At 37.3% G+C, this 12207-nt stretch overlaps 1 protein-coding gene across 11 annotated transcripts in view; it reads right to left on the bottom strand.

Moving 5' to 3' along the window:
- DIAPH2 (diaphanous related formin 2) overlaps positions 1–12207 on the bottom strand; it is a 251755-nt gene that overhangs the window by 232695 nt on the left and 6853 nt on the right. The window lies entirely within an intron of this gene.

Raw genomic sequence — 12207 nt, 5'->3', positions numbered from 1 at the left:
AGTCAGCAGACAGCTATATGACATTCTCAGTTTTGACCAGTTTTTGAGACTCAAGAGTTGAGGAGAATTTCCTGTGCTCTAGCTTCTTGAGCCTTCTGCCAATTTCTCCTTAACATCGAGTAATGTAAATTGATAGATGAACTGGTTAAAACCAGTGATGATGCACAAACCAGTCACTACTATCTCTCCCTCCCTACTACCTTCTCACTTTTTCCGTAACGGCAGTAAAATCCTGCTGACAAAGATCACCATCGTTACATTTTTATTAATGGCCAAAAAAAGCAATCTATATTGCATACCAGTATCAATAATCATATCAAGGAAGCATTCAGTTAATAAACATTGCTCAATTTACACCAAGCAGTCATGAATAGGTAATTAAGGTCTAGAACTTTAGGCAGGGGAGGGGAGGTGGGGTGGAATCCAAGACAGAAAGAACTGCTGTGTATGAAAAAGTGTGATAGTTGATCCATAATGACACAGCCTGCAAGTCACTGGTTAGAAAACAGCGACCCTATTTTCTTGGACAGCAAGGTTTCAGATTCCTTGGTTTTGCTCCCACCAGCCAAAATGATCAAGGTGCTTCTAGTCAATATCCCATGCCACTGTGTATTGTTAACACAGTGGATGAGTTCAATGTTACTGGAAGTGAACCTGTAACTGTTCAACATACACCATGCAACATTTTACTTCCCCTTGGTGGAAGATATGCTCCTTCTAATTCTACTTTCTGTCTCTTGGCTACAGTTGTCAATATTGCATTTCTGAAACAAAGAAATTTGCAAGACTATACAAATAGTGGAGGAGGCATCAAGGTGGGAAGGAGGGGCAATGTGTTCATACTTTAGAACTATAATGAAGAGAAGCATACAGAGGTATCCAGGACAGTGTGGTGGATTGACCCTGGCTGGCAAGTCAGTCCCCACCCAGCCACTTGCTCACTCCCTCGCAGCGGGATTAGGGAGAGAATCAAAAGCAAGAAAAACTCATGGGCTGAGATAAAGAAAAGTGAAGGAAAAAGTTTAAACAAGTGAAGTTTAACAAGTGAAGTAAAAAAAAAAAAAAAAGATAAAGAAACAAATGATGCAAAAGCCATGACTCACCACCAGCAGAACAATACCTACCCAGCCTCTTTGGAAAAAACTCCTCCTCCCCACCCTGCCACCCCTGTTTTTATTGCTGAGCGTGACATTATATGGTATGGAATATCTCTTTAGTCGCTTTGGATCAGCTGTCCTGGCTACTCTGGTAAATAGACTTTTTCTTTTTAATGGAGGTTATTAAACAAGAAGTCCAAATGAAGTAAAGCCTAACTGTGACTTCAATCCAGACACAGCTATGTAAGCAAGAAGTTCTAAAACTCTCTATCCGTTTTAGCAGTCACTTGTACTAGAAATATTTTTTTTTCCTCTTCTCATTTTAAGTACTGTCAATCTCTTCCAGAACCTGGAACAGGATAATCTACTCCATCTCTACATTTATATTGCATTTGTCACTCAAACTCCTCTGGGCAAAATACAGAATACTAAAGCAAGATACCACACCGCATTTTTTCAGACATCTCAAGCTCACTTCCCAGATTTCCTTACGGTGCATAAGCTACACTGCTGCCAGTAGCTACTCAAGATAAGCAACACATTTAATAGGTAGAAGAGAAACTGCAAGTAGCTGGAGGCAGAGGCAAGGTAGTTATGTACCTGCAGATTCTCATTGATACACAATTTTGACAGTCTCTTATACTAACAAAGAAATCACGCTTCCAGTCTGATTTAAGAACATAAACCACAAGTAGTTTGCCTCCCCAGGAGGAAGTTTAAGATATCGCTGTTTTTGTAGTCAGACATCTACCATTATTCTTTCAGCCATTTATAAGACAGCCAGAGCATCACAAGATGAAAAGAAATCAACCCTCCCCTACCTTGTTAAAGACACTCCCCGATTATAGAAGCAGCCCAAAGGCAAAGGTTTTGCAAAAATCTCTAAGATAAAGCATTTGCAGATAAGGGATCTCAAATTAATATTTACATATATAAACACACATACAATTTAAGACAGCAGCATGTCATCTCTCCTAGTTTTTAATATCAACACAAACCATGGAACTTCATCGACTCCTATATCAAAGAACTATTTCCTACTGATTTACTTAGTTCTTCACCCAGAAGACTTAAGTGACAGAGCTTCTCCCTTTTGAATGTAGTCTTTCCAGTCCATCAATAGTTAAAAGTATCACTTTCTATTTACTCCTCCCAATTTTAGTTTACTGTAAGTATCCCACTACTTGCATAAGTACTGACAGATCATGACAATAAGGCACACAAAAATCATAGCATATACTAATGCAACTGCATCACTTTATTCTTTTATCTTAAAAGGTCAGTCTCAGCCATGTTAGTATTCAGAGAAATTGAAATCTTGCACATAAAAACAGTAGACAGATTTTCACCATAGTTCACTACATTTATTGGTATACAAATCACTATTTCCTCATCCAAGCTCAGTTCAGGCTACTACAGTAACAATGCCAACATTCAAAGAATTAAACAACTTTAGATGACTGCATTAACTTTTAATGCAAAACTCACGACAAGTCTACTTTTTTTGGAACCTTTTTCTAACTTATGTATTAATAAAACCTTTTAGATCACTTGAGCTGGCCATGAGTTGTAAATTAAGGTGTGTTTACATGGGTTGATTGATCTTTCCTTTATATTTAAGGGAAAATGTTCTTAGTTGTTACACTCAGGACTCACTTCCACCACAAAAATAAACCCAAAAGCAACTCACAGTTTACCACATGTATAATGAAACAATGATCAGCTGGGGAACTTCTAAGCTTAGCAATTTTCACTCCACAGCACACTGCTCAGGCAAATCGTGGTATGCTGCAATACCCACTTCTGCACACAAGATACAACTTCAGTTAACAGCTCCAACTGCTACAAGCAATCCTAATTTTTTAAGAGTAACAAACAGAAACTTGACCTTCTCTTAACTTTCTTGTTTTTAAAGTAAGATGATATGACTGTTTTCTCAAATTTACCTGGACTACAACACCTGCAAAAGATTTTGTAAACTTGGCTCAAGGATAAGTGTTTTTTTAGCTGGCTGCAAATAAATATGGAGACAACCAGCAAGGGAGTAACTTCCCATATGAGTACCTGAAGCAAGGGAGTTTAAAGGGACAAAAACCAAAACTGGTTAATATCTGCAGTACAAAAAGGTGTTACAGCCACAAAATAGAATTCACTCTTACAACCTCTGTTCTTCAGTACAGAGAATGAGTAATGTTCCCATTAGACAAATTTAACCATCTGTTAACATATTCAGTTTTGTAATTAAATGTAAAAAGGAAATTGTGACAAGATACCTGAGTCACATTAGCTGATGTGCAGAAACTAGAACTACACACTCACTTAGGACTTTCAAGATCTTTATCCATGACAAAGTATACCTGGCATTACTAATAAAATTAGTAAAAATATAATTCACAAAACGTTTGCTTTATAGTAATTTTTTTTGGCATTTCAAGGAGCATTTACCATGCTTTCAAAAAGAACTTGAAATGATTGTTGTCATCTATCCGATATATCAAAGATAGTTGAAATTAGCAAAACTAATAGTTTTGTTACTGTTGTTGCACATTTGCATTTGGTCTATATGACACCACATGGAAAATTCTTGTTTGCTTTGCAACTGTTCACTTCACAAATTCCTTGAATATGTATTTTTTAAATTATTAAACTAAGGCTTAATCTATAACCTGAACATGAAGGTAGACATTCCCCTGGGGCACTACAAAGGGAGACCAAGGAGCTTGTGAACACCTTACACCAGGCTGCTAAAATGAAGCTGGAAAGTTATTCATGTTGACAGCACAAAAGTAGCACACAGAGAGTCAGCACTGTTAGACTGGAGAATGGCAGTCACCTTCCCAACCAGGAAGCTGCCTGGTTTTCCCCGATTACTCTATTTTTTCCCCCAGGAGACTGACCATCCGGAAATGAGCAATACTATGAAAAGAAGTTAAACAACAACTCATGCTAAATAAAGCCAGCGGGTCACCCAAGTTGGTAATTATTACAGCAGAGGGCACCAATTCTTCAATCACAGTGCTGGAAGATCAAGTGCCTGAACTTGATCTGAGTAGGAGGGAGGGGGAAACAGGCCAGAGGCACATTAATTGTATTGGACGCTCGCCCTCTCAAATGCCGTTGTCTGATCCTCAAGGGGTGAAGGAAAGGGGCACCTCCATGCCGTGTCTCTGTGCAAGGGGAATAGAGAGATCCTACGTAGCAGTCTGGTCTGACTAAAAACGGAGGTTGAGAGAAACTGAGACCGATTCCTCATTTTTGTCTGATTTGGCAGAACACTATCACACTCTAAAAGCAAATGGACTGTTCAAAAAACTACATTTTTCCAGATGACTTCAAAGAAGCCTTTACCAAAAAGCAAATTGATTCAAAAGTTGAAAAAAATAACTGTTATCAAGCTTAGATAGCCTTAATTTCAACAGTTTTGTAACTGAAAATACAAAGGAGTCGAAAAAGACAATTCAACTAACATTGTTTTTTTTATTTGTAGCTCAAACTGCCATCACCGTTTTGAAAAGTTTGTTTCAGACAATAGTTTATTGGTGTTCATTGGTAAGTAAGCTTTAAAAATCAGAGCTGCTTCCAAAAGCTGTGGTTCCACAGCAGTCTAAGCCAACAAAATTGCTGGTTGTGAGACAAAAGGGCAAGGGTGGCACCAGGACAGTGGGCAGTTAGATCAGCTTAGACTACTCTAGAAACAATTTCAGAAAGCCTATTAGAAGAGGCAGTTTTCACGTTAGCCAGTGCAGAGGCAAATAAAGTAGATCTGGGCATTTTCCAGAGCTACTGCTAGACTCCAAACATTTTCCATCAAGTCTCTGCACCAACCATATCAGATAAGTTATCACCACTACAGCAGCACAGGATCAGTGGAGTTTATAGCAGTTATGCTACATGACTGGCGAGTTCTTTATACAGCACTTTGTACAGCCAGGATCTGTTTCTTATTTTGATATCTAGTGATCATGCAAGACAAGTTTTCCTTTGAGCATCTTGGAAAAACGTCTTGTAACTGTATAGCATGCTTTTCAGTACAGACGAACACCGTCTTTCTTCAGGATGCTTTACAGCTTTTAAATTCCTCACTTAAAACTATCAAGCAACAGTTTGCTAGTTAAAGTTTCTACAAACTAGACTTTTGAAAGAGCCAAGTCATAATTCCATTAATAAATTTCACAACAAACAAGAATTGCAATATTGCTTTTATGAAGTGCATATGAGCTTACTAGCCTCAATATGCAGGTTTAATGTTCTAGGAGATATTTAGCTAATCAAGATCTTTACAAGGGTTAAGAGACATGGCAAACCCTGCCCTTATAACAAAGATTAAAAACCTTTTATTTTAGTTTGAAGCTTCCTTTTTTATTCAGAAATTCTAACCACTGGTTTTAACACTTAATTTAGAAACGCATGTGGCATTATATAATCATTAAACAACACAAGGTTTTATAGGACACACCTTTAAAAAAAAAAAAAAAAAAAAAACTTAAAAAGAAACCCAAAAAGCCACCAACCATGACCCACACAAGTAAGTAGGTACAAAACTTCATGGCTACATGTCCTTAAGGCCCAAAAAGGTATAATTAAGAATCTTCCACTTCAAGGATTCTGGGCAGTCTAGCAAATCTCTATAAAATAAGGGTGGCAACAGAAATTGATAGAAAGTTTCCGCATAGGAACTACAAGTACCTCCAGGAAGATCTCACATGTTACATGCAGTGTCTCAGTTTCACTACAGCAGGTAAGTATATGCATAAAGAAAAGAAGGAAGTCATATTTGACAATATCAAGAGAGCATATGGGACCGCACCAATTGTCAACAGCGTAAATAGGGAAAATAAGTAAGGGAATTCTACTTCTTCATGTACTTAAACCATCAGACTAAGCATATACACTGTTGCCATATACATTTTATTTTTTGGGTCATCCGCAGAATAGCATTGCATTTATTTTGGGCTTAAATAATTGCACTTTCAAATCTAATAATCTTGGTAAAGGATACTTTAATGGTCTTTCTGAAATAACACTGTATTTTAAAAAAATAAGATTCAGATAGTTGAGTTTCATGCTTTGCTTGATAAGAAAGCTTATTTCAAAAGCTGTACCTTCTAAGCTTCCTTTAGTAAAATGTTAGTAGATTAGAAGTGCGTTGGAATAATTTCAAAAATCCTTTGATACACCCATGTAGCTTTCTGTACATATATTTAGTGCCTCTAAAAAGTGCCAGATATACTTTATTAGACAAGAAGCTATCTGTCCCAGTGGTTGCTATTGTACCGGTATCAAGCAGGATTGCTTGTCAGTATCAGCATACCATGATTACCGCACCTACAGCAAGCAAATCAATTGGTTTAGAAGAAAATTAGAAAGTGTTTTTTTCCTAAGAAAATAGACTGAGATCACTTGCTAAACTAGTCACTTGATTAGTCATTGGATCAACTTCCAGGACTTAATTACAAACAAACACAGTACAGCTCCTAGTGCAGTAAATGGATTGTTTAGATGCTTACTGTACTGGTTGCATGCCTATTGCTTTTCTGCCAACTATGCCTGTCAGTATACTCAGCCCTGTATCTCTGCTGCTTGTTTTTCAGAAATGCAATTGTTTGAGTTTTTAGGGAATTTGGCTTTTGGTTTTTTGGTATAATATTATTGTGAAGTGCTTTTGAAACATTCTGGAACAGTTAAACTGGAAAAACTATATCAAAACAATTTTTTACATAGAAAGTGTAGACTTCATCTCAATTCTACACTGAGTTACAAGCTGTGCATTTGAGCTCTTTGCTTTCAATGTAGCAGCAGAATAAAGTCAGTTTTGCTAGATAGCAATATTTGACGTGCATCAAATTGCTGTTCATCTTCTTTCCTTGTTCCGGGCTCTCCTGAGAGCAAGTGGCTGATCTTTTCATTCAGACACATTGTGGAGCTGAATGAAAGCTATTATAAAGCTACTGAGTTTGGTCAATCAAGAGTAGTGAGAATAGGCCTCCTCCTTTTATACCTCACTTCCTAAAGAGAGACATCTTTTTTATTGTGACAAGATTCATCCTCACTCTTGCTGAAGTGCGGTCTTAGTTTGTTTTTACCCTTTCATAGACATGCAGCCCTTTTAACTACAATTATGTGCTTTAAACCTGGGATTAATCTTTTGTTGAAACCTAGGTTTTTCTTTCAAGTTGAGCAATGACCAGTTAACTTGACAGTGAGAGAGTTCTTTTGAAATCATTCTGAAAAACGAAGCTGCTTTGAGAAACTGATTTGAGAGAATTCTTCAGTACTTTTGCACTTTTTTTTTTTTTCATTCCTGCTTACTTGCTTCCTATTTCACGGTGCATGCAAGTATAGCCTAATACCTCTGTACAAGTGACAGGCTCAATTTCTATATACTTTTCTTCCCGTTACATGCAGAGATAGTTTTGGGAAGATCTTAACCGAGCATGCTGTTAGTTTCGCGGAACACCTCTTGCTCTTGTGGGTACAGTAAACACTCAATTAAGTGTCACAGTCCATTTGAATTTTCCTCTGCTACCATTTGAGGAGAGGATAAAATTGGTACAATGTATCTATTGGGAGAGAATTGATACACTTAAAAATAAAGCAGAAGACCCATAGCAAGTTGCAAAAGTTAACAGAAGAGCTTTACTGGATATTGGGCAGCTCCTTGAAAATGGAGTATTTGACTTTTGATAGACTTTGAGAAGGGAGGACGTGTATTTGCTTTGTTTGGGTTGTTTTTTAAATACTAAGAAAAACCCCACAAAATCCAACCAACTGAAACACAGGCCACAAAGGAACTGGTAGTAGAAGGGATGCAGTGACCCAAAGAAGCAGGAATTACTTGTGAACATCATTCATTTTGTCTGTACCCAGCAGTCTTGGAACATATGGTCACAGGGATCATGTCAACAACTTCTTCGAATAATGTTGTCTGTCTTCCAAGACACAGACTTCCTAACAAAGCGCAAGTATTTGATCAGAGCAGGATTTGATCCCTTCATAAAAACAGTTGATGGTAAAGTTACTTTTTTCTCTCCCTGTCGTGGTGTAATCCGGCAAGCAGCCAAACACCACACAGCCGTTCACTCACTCCCCCCACAGTGGGATGGGGGAGAGAATCGGGGGGAAAAAAAGTAAGATTTGTGAGCTGAAATAAAAACAGTTTAATAGGACAGAAAAGGAAGGGAAAATAATAATAATAATGATGATGATAAAAGAATATACAAAATAAGTGATGCACAATGCAATTGCTCACCACCTGCTGAGCGATGCCCAGCCAGTTCCCAAGCAGCAGCCCCCCCAGCCAGCTTTCCTCTAGTTTATATACTGAGAATGATTTCATATGGTGTGGAATATCCCTTTGGCCAGTTTGGGTCAGCTGTCCTGGCTATGCCCCCTCCCAGCTTCTTGTGCATCTCCAGCCTTCTCAGTCGGTAGAGCATGAGGAGCTGAAAAGTCCTTGACGAGTATAAGCACTACTTAGCAACAACTAAAACATCAGTGTGTTATCAACATTATTCTCATACTAAATCCAAAACACAGCACTATACCAGCTACTAGGAAGAAAATTAACCCCATCCTACCCGAAACCAGAACACTTCCCTAATAATAAACGATATGATACTAAAACTTGGAAAAATGAGCAATGCTGCTGCCATAGCAAGGAACTTTGGCTTTTCCAAGAAATTTCCAGAAATTGGCTTTTCCAGAAATTCTAGATCGACTAATTTAAGCGTGCATGGACCATAATGTAACTCAATAGTCAAAGCATAGCGGGTTAAACTGAATTTATAGCTGCTGTGTTACACACAAGGGCTTTCTGTTCCTTTTCCTATTCTTTCCTGTTTATAACAGCTTGCTGAGAAGATTATTTGTCCTTCAGGGAAGTAGGAAATGAAGCAGCCTATGAATAGAGAGGAATTATACTGTACATAATAATGAGGAAGCTAATAGTATCATTTGACTTCAGTACAGGTGAGATTCCCTGTTAAGAAGTAACAGGAATTCAGGAGGACTACAGATGCTTGTAACAGGTTACGGAGAATCTGTTACCTTCTGCTAAAGGAGAAAGTAAGCAAAAAAAGATGGTTTACCATAATATTGAATTGTGGTATGTGTTTATGAACACCCACATGAATTTCATAAAGGTTTTCCCATAAATTCATGAAACAATTGTTTTTAAATATAAAATGTTAACTGATGGGATTACTGCTTATCTTATAAGTCATTCAGGAATCAGTCTGAATCACAGAATACTGTAAACTAACCTTAATGGATTTAGGAAGCCTGTCATATCTACCCAAGCTTTGTCTGAAGTTCAAATGTGACTGCATATTTGTAAAACATGAAAATGAAAATAGTATATCTGGTTTACAGATGGAAATTTTACCAAAGCCTACTACTGTACCCTTTACCTTTCTAGTTTGGGAATGCCTCCACCAAGCTGTAAATAAACTGGAGAATGAAAATGAAACCACACTGCTGGAAGACAGTAGAATAGTAGAGAATGGAGGATTGTAAAGGTTAGAGAGACTGCAGCAGACATTGCCTGGTATATTTCTAGCTCAGCTAAGAAATTGTGTGCTGAATCAAAAAGAGTTTCCTCACCTCACTTTTTTCTGTTGATGAGAATAAAGAAGTGGGAGATCCACATGCCATAAAGGAGCGGAAAGTAGGAACTGAAGCAGTTCTAGTAAAGTGGATTGCCTGGGAGCAACAGCTCTTGCTGCCCCATTATATAATAAGCCCAAAAAACAACAGAGAAAGAAGAATTTGGTTTTATGGAAATTAAGACTGGCAGCAGTACCAGAAATAAAGCACTGTATTGACACCGAAGTCTGGATAAAATCAGTTACTAGGTGTTTCAGTGTTGAAGCTTTAGTTGCAACTTCTGTCTCAAGTCTGGTTATAAACTACCTTCTACTAACCTGTCATATTCATCAGTTCACTCTGAATACGAGTGGCTACGACTTTTATAAGCAAAGACTTGGAATGATTATGAAAACAGTTCTTATTGTACGTAAATTTTACTTCAGTGTATACAAAATTAGATAGAAATGCTACTGTATGGCTTACAAAGAAGGACGGGCTCAGACTGAAGTATCTCAGTTAATTTGAGTTTGTGTGCTAACTTTTGAACTTGGCCAGCTGACATGGGTTTACCCTTTGAGGTTCAGATTTTGTATTTAAACCTTTTGTTTTTAATGTGCCCTCTAAATGTGGCTGGCACAAAAATTAAAATGTATATGGCATCAGTGTATATGCTTAGCCCGATATGCTGTCGTCTTTTTTCTTCTTACATGTTCTAATGCAACTGGAACACTGCATGTAAGCATCTCAACTATTAATAACTTTCAAGTTCTCATCTACTCATGCACTCACACAATTACAAATGCAAACATCCAGCACAGTTCCATTACAAAGCCACAGTATTTTAGAATTTACTTCAATTTTATAGGTATAAAAATAATTCACAGCAGGAGAATATGAAGAACCAAAATGTAACAGAAAAGCAGGAAACTCTTTTCTAACAAGAACTAACTATTTTTATCTGTTGTGAGGAGTCTAGAATCTAATGAACCTCATGTTGGCTTAGTATTTGTTCCTCACAAAGCTACACTCATTAGAAAAAAGAAAACCACAGGCATCTTTAAAGGTCATATTCTAACAACCATTAGCTCTTACCATAGTAAGAAAGAATAATAGACTGCAGAACTAACATTTTTCCTGGCCAAAGTACTTATTTTGTCTTGCTCAACCATCCCTGAGAGACCAACATGAATTTATACAAAGCCACTTGTAAACACATATCTAACTAGTTGTGACAAAAAGATATCATCAAGAATATTTAAGGTCTGTGGTTATTTCCTCTCATCTTCGTGCCTAAATATGCATTATGATGCGTTTTTGTTAATGTGATCCCATACAGGATGAAGTTATAATGTTTGACTAGCTACTCCCTGAACAAAGAAACAGGAGAGAATGGGCCTGGGTACCTTCAAGCCAACCTGTACCCACCAGTACCTGTACTGCAATTCCCTTGGCCTACAGAACCTAAAATTACAGTTGCTACTTTACTGGTAGTACAGCTACAGTCCTGTAGTTCCAAGTGTTGGGATTCTACAGTACTATTCCCCAACTATCTCAAACTTAACTTTTTTTATTTACAAATTTGTTCTGAACTGCTAGGTAGCAGTGCTCTGAAGGTTTCACAGTCCTCAAGCAAGTTCTCCTGTATTTATTCTCACATAAAAAGGTAAACTAAATATGTTAATTTTGTTTTGTTATAAAGAGAAAACTTCATATTTCCACTACAATTAGGAGAGCAGTAAGAGTCTGTTTAAAAAAAAAAAACACAACATATATATATACACACACACACATCACCGAGGAATAGAAGGCAGGATTCTTTCCAATTATATTTTTTTAATCAGCTGGTGACTTTTACACTTACATTCTACACTTTCAAAACAAGTTTAAACACACTTAACTTTATGAAGTATAAATTGAAAATATTTTTTAGTAATAAAAACATTTTTCCATCTTTGATGTCCTCCATATCTGATAACTATGCAAAGAACATTTACAAGCAGCAAACATGCATGACACATTGAGCATACCTAATACTTTCTCCAATACCACCTTGTCTCCAATGATTTACTCTGAGGATCACTAAAAGGACCAAGAAGGGAACCTTACAAGAAAGCCACCTGTCACATGCATCACCTTGAACTTCCTCTTCTCCCACTCTCCCCAAAACAGTCTGAAAGTAATACAAAACTACAGTTTCCTATTTACACAGGAAGAGCCCATATCCACTAGAGACTCTTAAGAATGTTTTTGCTTTATATAACAGAGAAGGTGTGGTGATATTACAGTATGCACTACACCTTAAGACCAAATATTACCACACCCAGATGGATCAAATACCTTCAGTAGTTGTGTCAAACCATACATTTCCCATGTGTGGGCTTGTTCCAGAACTGAACTTCCAAGGTATTTCTCCATTTCTAGAAATCAGAGTTTACGGTTTATATCACAACGTAGGTTACAGTACAATTTAATTGCCATAGCAGATTCTTTTCAGATCTGCTCATGTGCATACGATGTGCTGCCT

Source organism: Calonectris borealis, chromosome 13 (assembly GCF_964195595.1).
Source record: "Calonectris borealis chromosome 13, bCalBor7.hap1.2, whole genome shotgun sequence".
In the NCBI taxonomy this organism is placed as follows: domain Eukaryota; kingdom Metazoa; phylum Chordata; class Aves; order Procellariiformes; family Procellariidae; genus Calonectris; species Calonectris borealis.
The sequence above is the reverse complement of the archived record's forward strand: the minus strand, read 5'-3'. Positions and strand labels throughout refer to the sequence as shown.